Source organism: Moschus berezovskii, chromosome 1, assembly GCF_049115385.1.
Source record: "Moschus berezovskii isolate FMDL1 chromosome 1, NW_MosBer_1.0, whole genome shotgun sequence".
Lineage (NCBI taxonomy): Eukaryota > Metazoa > Chordata > Mammalia > Artiodactyla > Moschidae > Moschus > Moschus berezovskii.
In genome coordinates this window covers 144,625,938-144,640,910 of record NC_142460.1, presented here as the reverse complement: position 1 = coordinate 144,640,910, position 14,973 = coordinate 144,625,938, and positions in this window count along the sequence as shown.

The window sequence follows — 14,973 nt, the reverse complement described above, 5'->3', positions numbered from 1 at the left end:
AGAGAGCAGACCCAGACAATCATTACCTTCTGTCAGTGAACTGAAATATTTTCAATGAGTAAACAGTTTAATGTAAAGTATGAAAATATAAATCAGATGATAGTTGGATAATCTTGAGAGGGATAAAGACCTTTCTAAACACAATGAGAAAGTGGAAGAATGACCTAATTGACTACATTAACTTTTGAAACTTCTGCATGGCAAAACATTTCAAACTAAAATGGAAATCTATTTGAAATACAGATGATGAAATTATCCTTAAGGTAAAAGGTGCTCTTATAAACTTGTACAAACCAGTAAGAAAGTTAATAGAAAACTGGACAAAGCAGATAATCCATTAAAGATACTCAAATGTCTGGAAGTATGCACAAATATTTTGTCATTTTTACTTGAAAATATGTAAAAACTAAAGATGAGATATCTTTTCTCACTCTCATATCAGCAAATATAAGAAATGGCAGCAAGAGCCAACTCATTGGAAAAGACCCTAATGCCGGGGAAGATTGAAGGCAAAAAGAGAAGAGGGCAGCAGATGATGAGACAGTTAGATAGCATCACTGATTCAGTGGACATGAATTTGAACAAACTCTGGGATATAATGAAGGACAAGGAACTCTGTAGTGCTGAAGTCCACAAGGTCACAGATTCGGACATGACTGATCGACTGAACAACAACAAAGCACTTTAATATATTCTATGGAATATTTCCATATTTCCATAGGTTGGGTGTTTGTGTATTATGTTTTTAATAAAATACAGATATAAAAAAGTAAAAAAAATGGCAATGCTCTTATAACTACTGTATACAAAAATTGTCACAAACATTCTGAAAGCTATTTTGACAGGCATCAAAAAGTGTTAATTTTCATATCCTTCATTCAGCAACTCCTCTTCTAAAAATGTGTATCTACAAAAAAACTAAAGATTTGAGCAAAGATATATACACAAAGATGTTATTAGAATATTGTGACTTTTAATAGCAGGGAACTGAAATAAAAGAAAAAATAAATCCCTTGTGATAAGGAAGTAATATCACATCCATATAGTAGATGATATCAGCTCTTTAAAACAAATTGTTATTTGTGGACATAGAGAAAAGTGCAGAATAGCTAATTAGTGTAAAATATATGATGAAATGTAATCCACTGGAGGAGGGAATGGCAAACCACCCCAGTATACTTGCCACGAGAACCCCATGAACTGAAAAAACAGCAAACAAACACATGAAAAGATGCTCAACATCACTCATTATCAGAGAAATGCAAATCAAAACCACAATGAGGAACCATCTCACGCCAGTCAGAATGGCTGCTATCAAAAAGTCTACAAACAATAAATGCTGGAGAGGGTGTGGAGAAAAAGGAACCTTCTTACACTGTTGGTGGGAATGCAAACTAGAATAGCCACTATGGAGAACAGCATGGAGATTCCTTAAAAAACTGGAAATAGAACTGCCATACAATCCAGCAACTGCACTCCTGGGCATACACACCAAGAAACCAGAATTGAAAGAGACATGTGTACCCCAATATTCACCACAGCACTGTTTACAATACCCAGGACATGGAAGCAACCTAGATGTCCATCAGCAGATGAATGGATAATAAAGCTGTGGTAATATACACAATGGAATATTAGTCAGCAATTAAAAAGAATGCATTTGAATCACTTCTAATGAGGTGGATGAAACTGGAGCCTATTATATAGAGTGAAATAAGTCAGAAAGAAAAACACCAATACAGTATATTAATGCATATATACGGAATTTAGAAAAATGGTAATGATGACCCTATATGCAAGACAGCAAAAGAGACACAGATGTAAAGAACAGACTGTTGGACTCTGTGGTAGAAGGCGAGTGTGGAATGATTTGAGCGAGTAGCATGGAAACATGTATATTATCATATGTGAAATAGATCGCCAGTCCAGGCTCAATGCTCAGTGCTCAGGGTTGGTGCACTGGGATGACCCTGAGGGATGGGATGGGGAGGGAGGTGGGAGGGAGGGTCAGGATGGGGAACACATGTACACCCATGGCTGATTCATGTGAATGTGTGGCTAAGACCACCACAATATTGTAAAGTAATTAACCTCCAATTAAAATTTAAAAAAGAAAAAGGAAAAAGGAAAAAAATATATGACACTGAAAGATGAGTCCCCCAGTTTGGAAGGTGTCCAATATGCTACTTGGGAAGAGTGGAGGGCAACTACTAATAGCTCCAGAAAAAAAATGAAATGGCTGGGCCAAAGTGGAAATGACTCACCATCACATGAGATGGTGATGAAAGTAAAATCCAATGCTGTAAAGAAAAGTACTGCATAAGAACCTGGAATGTTAGGTCCATGTATCAAGGTAAATTGGATGTGGTCACTCAGGAGATAGCAAGAGTAAACACTGACATCTTAGGAATCAGTGAACTAAAATGGACAGGAATGCATGAATTTAATTCAGACGATCATTATATTTACAACTGTGGGCAAGAATCCCATAGAAGAAATGGAGTAGCCCTCATAGTCAACAAAAGAGTCTGAAATTAATTACTTAGGTGTACCTCAGAAATGACAGAATGATCTTGGTTCATTTCCAAGGCAAACCATTCAACATCACAGCAATTCAAGTCTATGCCACAACCACTGATGTTGAAGAATCTGAAGTCAATCAGTTCTATGAACACCACCAGAAGACCTCCTCCTGCTGCTGCTGCTGCTGCTGCTGCTGCTGCTAAGTCACTTCAGTCGTGTCTGACTCTGTGTGACCCCATAGACGGAAACCCACCAGGCTCCCTCGTCCCTGGGATTCTCCAGGCAAGAACACTGGAGTGGGTTGCCATTTCCTTCTCCAGTGTGTGAAAGTGAAAAGTGAAAGTGAAGTCGCTCAGTCATGTCCGACCCTTAGCGACCCCACGGACTGCAGCCTACCAGACTCCTCCATCCATGGGATTTTCTAGGCAAGAGTACTGGAGTGGCTTGCCAGAAGACCTCCTAGAACACCAAAAAAAAAAAAAAAAAAAGATGTTCTATTCATCATAAGGGATTGTAATGCAAAAATAGGAAGTCAAGAAATACTTGGAGTAATAGGCAAGTTTGGCCTCAGAGTACAAAATGAGGCAGGGCAAAGGCTAACAGGATTCTGCCAAGAGAATGCACTGATGCACTGGTCATAGCAAATACCTTTCACCAGCAACACAAATACCCTTCACCAGCAACACAAGAGACGACTTTACACATGGACATCACCAAATTGTTAATACCCAGATTAGACTGATTACATTCTTTGTAGCTGAAGATGGAATAGCAGTATAGAGTCAACAAAAACAAGATCTGGAGCTGATTGTGGCTCAGATTATCAGCCTCTCATAGCAAAATTCAGGCTTAAACTAAAGAAATCTGAGAAAACAACTGGGCCAGCCAGGTACGACTTAAATCCCCTATGAGTATACAGCAGAGATGACAAATAGATTCAAGGGATCAGATTTAGTAAACTGTATTCCTGAAGAACTATGGCCAGAGGTCTGTAATATTATACATCCTAAAGAAAAAGAAAAGCAAAAAAAGGCAAAGTGATTATCTGAGAAGGCTTTACAGACAGCTGAAGAAGAAAAGTAAAAGGCAAGGAATAAAGGGAAAGGTACAGTCAACAAAATGCAGAGTTCCAGAGAATAGCAAGGAGAGACAAGAAGGCCTTCTTCAATGAACAATGCAAAGAAATAGAGGGAAACAACAGAAGGGGAAAGACAAAAGACGTCTTTAAGAAAACCAGAAATATCAAAGGAGAATTTCATCCAAAGATGGGCACAATAAAGGACAGAAATGGTAAAGGCCCAATGGAAGCAGAAGAGATCAAGAAAAGATGGAAATAATATATAGAAGAACTGTACAAAAAAAAAATTTGTAATGATCCAGATAACCACAATAGTCACTCACCCAGAACCGGACATTCTGGATTGTGAAGTCAAGTAGTTCTTAGGAAGCACTGCTATCAGTTAAGTTAGTGGAGGCAATGAAATTCCAGCAGAGCTATTTAAAAGACTAAAAGTCAGTGCTATCAAAGTGCTGCACTCAGTATGTCAGCAAATCTGGAAAACCCAGTAGTGGCCACAGGACTGGAAAAGGTCAATCCTCATCCCACAATTCCCAAGAAGGGCAGTACTAAAGAATATTCAAACTAGACAATTGCACACATCTCCCATGCTAGTAAGGTTATGTTCAAAATCCTTCATGCTAGGCTTCAGCATTATGAAACCAAAAACCTCCAGATGTACAAACAGTGTTTAGAAAAGGCAGAGGAACAAGAGATGAAATTGTCAATATTTGCTAGATCATGTTGACATGGAACAGAAAACAAAGGAACTCCAGAAAAATATCTACATTTTTTTCAGTGACTATGTTAAAGCTTTTGACTGTGTGCATCAGAGCACACTGCGGAAAACTCTTAGAGATGGGAATATCAGACCATCTTATCTGTCTCCTGAGAAAAGTGTATGTGGGTGTATGGAAGAACTGACTGGTTCAGGATTGAGAAAGGAGTACGACAATGCTGTTTATTGTCACCCTGTTTATTTAACTTATATGCTGAACATATCATGAGAAATGCTGGGCCGGATGAGTTACAAGCTGGAATCAAGGTTGCCGGGAGAAACATTAACCATCTTAGATATGCAGATGATATCACTCTAGTGGCAGAAAGCCAAGAGAAACTAAAGAACTCTTGATGAGGGAGAAGGAGAAGAGTGAAAAGGCTGACTTAAAACTAAAGATTAAAAAACTAAGATTATGGCATCCAGTCCTATCACTTCATGGCAAATAGAAGGGGAAAAGGTAGAAGCAGTGATAGATTTCCTCTTCTTGGGCTCTAAAATCACCGTAGATGGTGACTGTAGCAATGAAATTAGAAGACAATTGCTTCTTGGCAGGAAAGCTATGAAAAAACTCCACAGTGTGTTAAAAAGCAAAGACATCACTTTGCTGACGAGGGTCCATATAGTCAAGGCTATAGTCTTTCCAGTAGTCATGTACAGTTGTGAGAACTGGACCATAAAGAAGGCAGAGCCCCAAAGAATTGATGCTTTCAAACTGGTGCTGGAGACTTTTGATAGTCTCTTGAACAGCAAGGAGATCAGACTGGTTAATCTTAAAGGAAATCAACCTGGAATACTCATTGGAAGGACTGACACTGAAGCTTAAGCTCCAACACTTTGGTTACAGCCAACATTGGAAACAGCCAACTGTGTTGGTTGCGAACAGCCAACTCATTGGAAAAGATCCTGATGCTGGGAAAGACTGAAGGCAGGAGAAGAGTGAGAGAGGATGAGATGGCTGGATGGCATCACCGGTGCAATGGACATGAATTTGGACAAGCTCTGGGAGGTAGTGAGGGGCAGGGAGGCCTGGCATGCTATAGTTCATGGGGCCAGGAAAAGTCGGACATGACTGGGCGACTGAATAACAACAACACTATGCCAGCTTATGTTGTACGCATAACTTTTTTTTTTTTTTTGAAGAAAGAGAATCTACATGAGAAATATCCACCAAAATGCTGACAGTGCTCATGTGGTTTTGGGATATGATATATTTTTTGTCCAGTTATTTCTAAGTTAAATCAAATTTTATTTTAAATGTTGATCAAATAAGGTAATGATTGAGGAAGTGTAGAGCCTAGTTTCAGATTTACATGAAAAGTGTCAGTTAAAAATTGGGTGGGACCAGGCAGGAGACTAGCAGCAGTGTGGTCCATAGCACAAGTGGTAGCCTTTGAGTCATCCAGCAGACATATTGGAAACCTGTACCAAACATAAAAATTCTCAGCAGAAATGGTGACAGCCAGGAGCCTTGGTCAGAACAATAGCAAGAGAAGGACCAGCAGAAAAATAGCCAGAATCAAGCAGATGTCCTTCAGTAGCACAATAAATTTAATCATGAACAAATAGATCAATGCCTTGGACACTTCCAGAAAAGTTTACAGCAGATTCTACAAAGAGCTGGGATCTTACATTAACAGGTAGATCCCAGAGATTTCAAATTATACATAATTTCTATAAAAGTGACCTCATAGGCGATCCTAAGATGGCAGAGGAATAGGATGGGGAGATCACTTTCTCGCAACAAATTCATCGAAAGAATATTTGAACATGGAGCAAATTCCACAGAACAACTTCTGAATGCTGGCAGAGGACATCAGGCACCCAGAAAGGCAGTCCATTGTCTTCAAAGGGAGGTAGGACAAAATATAAAAGATAAAAAGAGAGACAAAAGAGTTAGGGACAGAGATCCGTCCCAGGAAGGGAGTCTTAAAAAAGAGAGAAGTTTCCAAACACAAGAAACACTCTCTCCGCCAGGTCTGTGGTGAGTCTTGGAATCTCAGAGGGCAAAATAACCGGAAGGAAAGTAAATACATAATTAAAACTCACAGATTATGTGCCTAATAGCAACTCCCAGCAGAGCAGCAGCCTGGACGAACACATTCCTCACTAGCATGCGGGGGCTGGACAGGGAAGCATGGACTGCATTGCTTAGAGTAAGGACCGGGCCTGAATTCCCCAAGGGCAATCTGAGGGAACTAGCTTGAGATAGCAACCCAGACTGTGGGACAGCTATCTCATGAAAAGCCCTAACCTAAGACACTGGTCCGGAGAAGGCAATGGCAAGCCACTCCAGTACTCTTGCCTAGAAAATCCCATGGACGGAGGAGCCTGGTAGGCTGCAGTCCATGGGGTCGCTACGAGTCAGACATGACCGAGTGACTTCACTTTCACTTTTCACTTTCACACATTGGAGAAGGAAATGGCAACCCACTCCAGTGTTCTTGCCTGGAGAATCCCAGGGACAGGGGAGCCTGGTGGGCTGCCGTCTATGGGGTCACACAGAGTCAGACACGACTGAAGTGACTTAGCAGCAGTAGCAGCAGCAAGACACTGGTCATAGCAAACACCCTCTTTCAACAACACAAGAGAAGACTCTACACATGGACATCACCAGATGGTCAACACCGAAATCAGATTGATTATATTCTTTGCAGCCAAAGATGGAGAAGCTATATACAGTTAGCAAAAATAAGACCAGGAGCTGACTGTGGCTCAGATCATGAAATCCTTATTGTCAAATTCAGACTTAAATTGAAGAAAGTATGGAAAACCACTAGACCATTCAGATATGACCTAAATCAAATCCTTTATGATAATATAGTGGAAGTGAGAAATAGATTTAAGGGACTAGATATGATCGACAGAGTGCCTGATGAACTATGGACAGCAGTTCTTGCCATTGTACAGGAGAGAGGGACCAAGACCATTCCCATGGAAAAGAAATGCAAAAAATCAAAATGGCTGTCTGAGGAGGCCTTACAAATAGCTCTGAAAAGAAGAGAAGCGAAAAGCAAAGGAGAAAAGGAAAGATATAAGCATCTGAATGCAGAGTTCCAAAGAATAGCAAGGAGAGATAAGAAAGCCTTCCTCAGCGATCAATGCAAAGTAGGAAAACAACCGAATGGGAAAAACAAGAGATCTCTTCAAGAAAATTAGAGATTCCAAGGGAACATTTCATGCAAAGATGGGCTCGATAAAGGACAGAAATGGTATGGACCTAACAGAAGCAGAAGATATTAAGAAGAGGTGGCAAGAATACACAGAAGAACTGTACAAAAAAGATCTTCATGACCAAGAGAATCACAATGGAGTGATCACTCACCTAGAGCCAGACATCTTGGAATGTGAAGTCAAGTGGGCCTTAGAAAGCATCACTACGAACAAAGCTAGTGGAGGTGATGGAATTCCAGCTGAGCCATTTCAAATCCTGAAAGATGAGGCTGTGAAAGTGCTGCACTCAATATGCCAGCAAATTTGGAAAACTCAGCAGTGGCCACAGGACTGGAAAAGTCAGTCTTCATCCCAATCCCAAAGAAAGGCAATGCCAAAGAATGCTCAAACTACCGCACAATTGCACTCATCTCACACGCTAGTAAAGTCATGCTCAAAATTCTCCAACCCAGGCTTCAGCAATATGTGAACGGTGAACTTCCAGATGTTCAAGCTGGTTTTAGAAAAGGCAGAGGAACCAGAGATCAAATCGCCAACATCTGCTGGATCATGGAAAAAGCAAGAGAGTTCCAGAAAAACATCCATTTATGCTTTATTGACTATGTCAAAACCTTTGACTGTGTGGATCACAATAAACTGTGGAACATTCTGAAAGAGATGGGAATACCAGACCACCTGACCTGCCTCTTAAGGAACCTGTATGCAGGTGAGGAAGCAACAGTTAGAACTGGACATGGAACAACAGACTGGTTCCAAATAGGAAAAGGAGTATGTCAAGGTTGTATATTGTCACCCTGCTTATTTATCTTATATGCAGAGTACATCATGAGGAACGCTGGGCTGGAAGAAGCACAGGCTGGAATCAAGATTGCCGGGAGAAATATCAGTAACCTCAGATATGCAGATGACACCACCCTTATGGCAGAAAGTGAAGAGGAGCAAAAAAGCCTCTTGATGAAAGTGAAAGAGGAGAGTGAAAAAGTTGGCTTGAAGCTCAACATTCAGAAAATTAAGATTATGGCAACTGGTCCAATCACTTCATGGGAAATAGATGGGGAAACAGTGGAAACAGTATCAGACTTTATTTTTGGGGGCTCCAAAATCACTGAGGATGCTGACTGCAGCCATGAAATTAAAAGACGCTTTCTCATTGGAAGGAAAGTTATGACCAACCTAGATAGCATATTAAAAAGCAGAGACATTATTTTGCCAGGAAAGGTCTGTCTAGTCAAGGCTATGTTTTTTTTCTAGTGGTCATGTATGGATGTGAGAGTTGGAGTATAAAGAAAGCTGAGCGCTGAAGAACTGATGCTTTTGAACTGTGGTATTGGAGAAGACTCTTGAGAGCCCTTTGGACTGCAAGGAGATCCAACCAGTCCATTCTAAAGGAGATCAGTCCTGGGTGTTCATTGGAAGGACTGATGCTAAAGCTGAAACTCCAATACTTTGGCCACCTCATGCGAAGAGTTGACTCATTGGAAAAGACTCTGATGCTGGGAGGGATTGGGGGAAGGAGGAGAAGGGGAAGACAGAATGAGATGGCTCGATGGCATCACCGACTCAATGGATATGGGTTTAAGTGAACTCCGGGAGTTGGTGAAGGACAGGGAGGCCTGGCGTGCTGTGATTCTTGGGGTCACAAAGAGTCCGACATGAATGAGCGACTGAACTGAACTGAACTGATGACACTGCCAGGCCTGCTCACAGAACAAAGGACTGAGCAGAGCTAACCAGCTACGGATCGGCCCATTCCCCTCTGGAGACAGATAGATGAGGGCAGCCAGAGCCGGAAAGGGGCAATTGGGCCCCAGAGTGGGATCCTATACCAAACTGCAAGCAGACTTCATTGCTAGCCAAGACTTCTTGGGATTCTGCATGGTCGACATCTGCCGGGACAGTAGCAGCCAGAGATCAGTTCCCCAGAAGAGACACACAGCACACCTGAGAAGGGATGCCCATTGTACACCCAGAAAACCAAGCGGCTGGGATGGAGGAGGCGATAAGTCGCGGCCTTCAACTCGGGGCCACTGCATTCGCCAAGCACTTGGTCACCTGAGCTGCTCAGACTTGGGACGGGCATAAAACGCAGGCACAACAAAGTCTGCGCCTTTGTGGAGTACCCGAGAACCTGAACCTGAGCAGCTTAGATCTGGGGAGTTCATGCAACCCAGGGCCTGAATCAGATAGTTCCCAGCAGAGCAACTTAGAGCCTGAGTAGTGTAGACTGGGAAAGCACATACGCTGTGAGTGGGGGCAAACCCAGTGTGGCTGAATCACTGTGAGCACATGCCAGTGATATTTGTTTGCAGTGTTCCTCCCTCCCCACAGCACGACTGAACAAGTGAGCCTAAAAAATGTAACCACCACTACTTCCCTTGTGTCAGGGCAGAAATTAGACACTGAAGAGACCAGCAAACAGAAGAAGCTAAAATAAACAGAGGGAAACACTTTGAAACTGACAGGTGCAATAGATTAAAACCCTGTAGTTAGCACCGACTACATAGGAAGGGGCCTATAGACCTTGAGAAGTACAAGCCAGACCAAGGAACTATCTGAAAATGAACTGACCCCACGCTATCCACAACAGCTCCAGAGAAAGTCCTAGATATATTTTTACTATTATCATTTTTTAAGTTAAAAAAAAATTTTAAGTCCCCTATTACTCCTATAATTAATTTTTATACCTGACTATTACTTTGCAAAAAAAAAAAAGACCCTATTTTTAAAGCACACTTTATATATATATTATAATTTTTGTGACTTTTTTTTAATATTGTATTTTTGAAAATAACCTCTACTCTAGATTCTTAATCTTTGCTTTTTGGTATTTGTTATCAACTTTGTACCTTTAAGAACCTTATCTTCAGTACCCACTTTTACTTGGGAGCAAGATTACTGGCTTGATTGCTCTCTCCAGCTTTGGACTCTCCTTTTTCTCCACCAGGATGCCTCTATCTCCTCCCTCCCCCTTCTCTACCCAACTCTGTGAATCTCTTTGTGTGTCCCAGGCTGTGGAGAACACTTAGGGAACTGATTACTGGCTGGATCTGTCTCTCTCCTTTTGATTCACCCTTTTATCCTCCTGGCCACCTCTGTCTCCTTCCTCCCTCTTCTCTGTGTAACTCCGTGAACATCTCTGAGGGATCCAGATGGTGGAGAGCACATACGGAAGTGATTACTGGCTAGCTTGTTCTCTCCCTTTTTTATTTCCCCTCTTCTCCTCCTAGTCACCTCTATCTCCCTCCTCCCTCTTTTCTCCTCCATGTAACTCTGTGTACCTCTCTGGGTGTCCCTCACTGTGGATAAACTTTTCATCATTAACCTAGATGTTTTATCATTGGTACTGTATAGATGGAGAAGCCTTGAAGCTACTATAAGAATAAGACTGAAAACCAGAGGCAGGAGGCTTAAGTCCAAATCCTGAGAACACCAGAGAACTCCTGACTCCAGGGAACATTAATCAATAGGAGCTCATCAAACTCCTCCATACCTACACTGAAACCAAGCACCACCCAAGGGCAAACAAGTTCCAGAGCAAGACATACCACACAAATTCCCCAGCAACACAGGAACATAGCCCTGAGCTTCAATATACAGGCTGCCCAAAGTCACACTAAACCTATTGACATCTCAAAACTCATTACTGGACACTTCATTGCATTCCAGAGAGAAGAAATCCAGCTCCACCCACCAGAAAACTGACAGAAGCTTCCCTAACCAGGAAATTTCCACAAGACACCCATCTAACCCCACCCATAGCAAGGAACCTCCACAATAAAGAGGAACCACAAACTGCCAGAATACAGAAAGGCCACCCCAATCACAGCAATATAAACAAGATGAAAAGGCAGAGATATACCCAGCAGGTAAAGGAGCAGGATAAATGCCCACCAAACCAAACAAAAGAGGAAGAGATAGGGAATCTACCTGATAAAGAATTCTGAATAATGATAGTGAAAATGATCCAAATCCTTGAAAACAAATTGGAGTTACAGCTAAATAGCCTGGAGACAAGTATTGAGAAGATGCAAGAAAGGTTTAACAAAGACCTAGAAGAAATAAAAAAGTCAATATATAATGAATAATGCAATAAATTAGATAAAAAACATTCTGGAGGGAACCAACAGAAGAATAACAGAGGCAGAAGATAGGATAAGTGAGGTAGAAGATAGAATGGTAGAAATAAATGAAACAGAGAGGGAAAAAAAACAAACAAATTAAAAGAAATGAGGACAACCTCAGAGACCTCTGTGACAATGTTAAACACCCCAACATTTGAATAATAGGAGTCCCAGAAGAAGACAAAAAGAAAGACCGTGAGAAAATACTTAAGGAGATAATAGTTGAAAACTTCCCTAAAATGGGGAAAGAAATAATCACCCAAGTCCAAGAAACCCAGAGAGTCCCAAACAGGATAAACAAAAAGCTAAACACCTCAAGACACACATTAATCAAATTAACAAAGATCAAACACAAAGAACAAATATGAAAAGCAGCAAGGGGAAAACAAAAAATAACACACAAGGGGATTCCCATAATGATAACAGCTGATCTTTCAAAAGAAACCCTTCAGGCCAGGAGGGAATGGCAAAACATACTTAAAGTAATGAAAGAAAATAACCTACAGCCCAGATTACTGTACCCAGCAAGGATCTCATTCAAATATGAAGGAGAAATCAAAAGCTTTACAGACAAGCAGAAGCTGAGAGAATTCAGCACCACCAAACCAGCTCTTCAACAAATGCTAAAGGATCTTCTCTAGACAGGAAACACAGAAAAGGTGTATAAACTCGAACCCAAAACAACAAAGTAAATGGCAACGGGATCATACTCATCAATAATTACCTTAAATATAAATGGGTTGAATGCCTCAATCAAAAGACAAAAATTGGAAGAATGGATACAAAAACAAGACCCCTATATATGTTGTCTACAACAGACCTACCTTGAAACAAGGGATATGTACAGACTAAAAGTGAAGGGCTGGAAAAAGATATTCCATGCAAATAGAGACCAAAAGAAAGCAGGAGTAGCAATACTCATATCAGATAAAATAGACTTTAAAACAGAGGCTGTGAAAAGAGACAAAGATGGACACTACATAATGATCAAAGGATCAATCCAAGAAGAAGATATAACAATTATAAATATATATGCACCCAACATAGGAGCACCGCAATATGTAAGACAAATGCTAACAAGTATGAAAGGGGAAATTAACAATAACACAATAATAGTGGGAGACTTTAATATCCCACTCACACCTATGGATAGATCAACTAAACAGAAAATTAACAAGGAAACACAAACGTTAAATGATACAATAGACCAGTTAGGCCTAATAGATATCTATAGGACATTTCACCCAAAAACAATGAATTTCACCTTCTTCTCAAGCACACACTCAACCTTCTCCAGGATAGATCACATCGTGGGCCTTAAATCTAGCCTTGGTAAATTCAAAAAAATTGAAATCATTCCAAGTATCTTTTCTGACCACGATGAAGTAAGATTAGATGTCAATTACAGGAGAAAAACTGTTAAAAATTCTAACAGATGGAGGCTGAAAAACACGCTGCTGAATAACCAAAAAATCACAGAAGAAATAAAAAAGAAATCAAAATATGCATAGAAACAAATGAAAATGAAAACACAACAACCCAAAACCTATAGGACACTGTAAAAGCAGTGCTAAGGGGAAGGTTCATAGAAATACAGGCATACCTCAAGAAAAAAGAAAAAAGTCAAATAAAAAATCTAACTCTACCCCTAAAGCAACTACAAAAGGAAGAAATGAAGAACCCCAGGGTTAGTAGAAGGAAAGAAATCTTAAAAATTAGGGCAGAAATTAATGCAAAAGAAACAAAAGAGACCATAGCAAAAATCAACAAAGCCAAAAGCTGGTTCTTTGAGAAGATAAATAAAATTGATAAACCATTAGCCAGACTCATCAAGAAACAAAGGGAGAAAAACCAAATCAATAAAACTAGAAATGAAAATGGAGAGATCACAACAGACAACACAAATACAAAGGATCATAAGAGACTATTATCAGCAACTATATGCAAATAAAATGGACAGCTTGGAAGAAATGGACAAATTCTTAGAAAAGTACAACTTTCCAAAACTGAACCAGGAAGAAATAGAAAATCTTAACAGCCCCATCACAAGCACGGAAATTGAAACTGTAATCAGAAATCTTCCAGCAAACAAAAGTCCAGGTCCAGATGGCTTTAAAGCTGAATTCTACCAAAAATTTAGAGAAAAGTTAACACCTATCCTACTCAAACTCTTCCAGAAAATTTCAGAGGAAGGGAAACATCCAAACTCATTCTATGAGGTCACCATCACCCTAATACCATAACCTGACAAAGATGACACAAAAAAAAGAAAACTAAAGGCCAATATCACTGATAAACATAGATGCAAAAATCCTTAACAAAATTCTAACAGAATCCAACAACATATTAAAAAGATCATACATCATGACCAAGTGGGCTTTATCCCAGGGATGCAAGGATTCTTCAGTATCAGCAAATCAATCAACATAATACACCACATTAACAAATTGAAAAATAAAAACCATATGACTATCTCAATAGAGGCAGAGAAAGCTTTTCACAAAATTCAACATCCATTTATGATAAAAACCCTCTAGAAGGCGGGAATAAAAGGAACATACCTCAACATAATAAAAGCTATATATGACAAACCCACAGGAAACATTATCCTCAATGGTGAAAAACTGAAAGCATTTCCCCTAAAGTCAGGAACAAGACAAGGGTGTCCATTCTCACCACTACTGTTCAACATAGTTTTGGAAGTTTAGGCCACAGCAATCAGAGCAGAAAAAGAAGTAATAGGAATCCAGAATGGAAAAGAAGAAGTAAAACTCTCACTGTTTGCAGATGACATGATCCTCTACACAGAAAACCCTAAAGACTCCACCAGAAAACTACTAGAGCTAATCAATGAATATAGTAAAGTTGCAGGATACAAAATCAACACACAGAAATCCCTTGCATTCCTATACACTAACAATGAGAAAATAGAAAGAGAAATTAAGGAAACAATTCCATTCACCATTGCAATGAAAAGAATAAAACACTTAGGAATATATCTACCTAAAGAAATAAAAGACCTATATATAGAAAACTATAAAACACTGGTGAAAGAAATAAAAGAGGACACAAAGAGAAGGAGAAATACACTGTGTTCATGGATTGGAAGAATCAATATAGTGAAAATGAGTATACTATCCAAAGCAATCTATAGATTCAATGCAATCCCTATCAAACTACCAACAGTATTTTTCAGAAAACAAGAACAAATAATTTCACAATTTGTATGGAAATACAAAAAACCTTGAATAGCCAAAGCAATCTTGAGAAAGAAGAATGGAAATGGAGGAATCAACCTGCCTGACTTCAGGCTCTACTAC